Source organism: Pteropus vampyrus, unplaced genomic scaffold, assembly GCF_000151845.1.
Source record: "Pteropus vampyrus isolate Shadow unplaced genomic scaffold, Pvam_2.0 Scaffold80, whole genome shotgun sequence".
Classification (NCBI taxonomy): Eukaryota; Metazoa; Chordata; class Mammalia; order Chiroptera; family Pteropodidae; genus Pteropus; species Pteropus vampyrus.
Genome location: NW_011888861.1, coordinates 1,293,474 through 1,295,818, shown reverse-complemented (window position 1 = coordinate 1,295,818; position 2,345 = coordinate 1,293,474).

Here is a 2,345-nt window from a genome sequence, read left to right as displayed (position 1 = left end):
TTGAAAGCATACTGATCTTTAGAATTATAGAATTAGCAGATCCCTTCTTATGCTGATGCAGTGCACTCATTAACACCAGCTTAGGATAATGTTAACAAATAGAGGGACCTGGTGGGTAATTGTCATCAGAAATGACATTTTGGCATTAGGCATGTTAAAATAAAATTAGAGTATTTCACAAACATTTTCCAATTGAGCAGGATTTTTGAAATTAGATCACCTCATTCAGTTACCTGGGGGAATATTTTTTCACTTAATCATTATAAACAACAGGTATTGAGCACCTAATTCATACTTGGCATTATGCTACATGCATTACCGTACATAATTCTCACATAGCACTTTGAACTGAATAGGACTATTGTTTTTTTCTATACAGAGAGGGAAAAATTAAGATTAAAAGAGTGACTAGCTTACAATTCCACAGCCAATAAATGATGAATCTGGAATTTAAATTCTGTTTGACTTATCCATACATAGGGCTAATGGCTAAAAAATAGTTTCTCATGAACTGATTCATGCCCATGAACCCAAAAAGAGGATGCAAAGTTTTTCCAAAGTCAGATGCTCCAGAAGACTCTGATCATTTAGGTATCCAACTGGTAATAACAGTGCTCACATTTATTTTTTTAGGTTAAAAACTTTCATACTATACATCCAGAATGCTAGGATCTTCTCTGAGTACTTGTTTGAACACATTAAGGGATTAACTCTTTTAAAAAATAATAATAATAGTCTTATTGATAAACATTCTCACAGTCTACCTCCATAAGTAAGAATAAAAGTCATGTCCAAGCATTTCACAATATCTGTATGTCTGGTATCTAAAGCATGTTGACTTCTTTTTAATAAAGAATGTGAGAGGCTCTCCCCTTAGTCTGGTCAGATAATTTGGATAGAATTAGCTTGGGTTAGAATTCTAATAATTGAAGTAAAGGAGCAAGAGGAAATTTTTCACTGAATTAAGTTTGGTCATCAAAAACAAATTTGTCAATTCTATTAACCTAGATTTTAGAAAAATGCCTTCTCTGAGTTACGATTTCATGTTATAACTTCAGCTTTTATAGTCCATTTTTGGAAAGACTCTATATGTTACAAAATAACTGAACACGTTATCAGTTTCCTAATATCCCTTACATAAGGATCTAAATGATAGATTCCTTCCAGAATTTGTTATTTTCTTTCCAAAATAAGTTGTAACCTCCCTAATTACTATTCAATAAATAGCATCTAACCCACCACGTTTTCAATATTGTTTTTGTGCCAAGCCTATACTGTGCTTTGTCTTTTGCAAAACAGAGAGCCAAATTTAGTCTCAGCTACAGTAACCAACTAATCACAACTTTCTGTTAATTTTCTCCTGTTTCTCTAAATGATCTTTGATATATGTTTTTTTTCTTTTAAATGCCTATCTTCGTTATCTAATCACATTTAAATACTAGTATTATAAAATATTGTTTATACTACAGGGTAAGGCAACAGATAACTAGAAAATGGATGAATAGTTGCACATATTTATATAGCATATCATAAATATATATACAGTCATGGGTAGTATGGTGAAAATGAGTTTGAAGATGGGGATTTTATTCATTACTAAGCAGTTATCTTCACAGGAGAAAAACACACACATCAATTAGTCATCCAAGGAAAAAACATTGAAAAGCAGTAAATGAAGAACCAGAAACTCTCCTGAGAGCACTAGAGGGAGTCCCATAAATGGGGATGGCGATGTTATCAAGATCTGTGTGTCACTCTTGAATATGAGACTAAATTGTTTCCACATATACAAAGCCTTGATTATTAGTCAATGTTCAGGTCATACCTGCTAGTCCTTATTCACTTATATTATCTTGAAATAAAGGCCCCGTCTTAAAATAAAGAATCAAGTTCTAAATCAATGTGATACATTTGTCACTGATATAAAATTGAGTTTTAAAATATGTCCTATCTACAATTCAGGTCACTCTACCAAGGGGATGGTGGTATCTATTTAAAATAGTAAAACTTCAACAGGTAGATTTTTCTCCAGTTGTAGATAATGATGGGAAGAGTAAAGGTTAAAACATATTAGTTGGCTGGTTATACTTATTTAAAACAAAAATGTAACATTTTGGATAATGTTAAAATAATTTGTCAACTCTAAAAATATAGACAAATAAAGACATATATTATATAGCAAGATCTAAGAGCTATAATACATTTATTTAAGTATAGTGGAACACTGCTTCCACACAACTATTTCTTTCCATTTATTTAACTAAACAATACTTTATGCTGCTATACATAAAGTATTCTTCTGGACATGAAGAACACAGAAATAAATTACACAGTCCTTGCCTTCA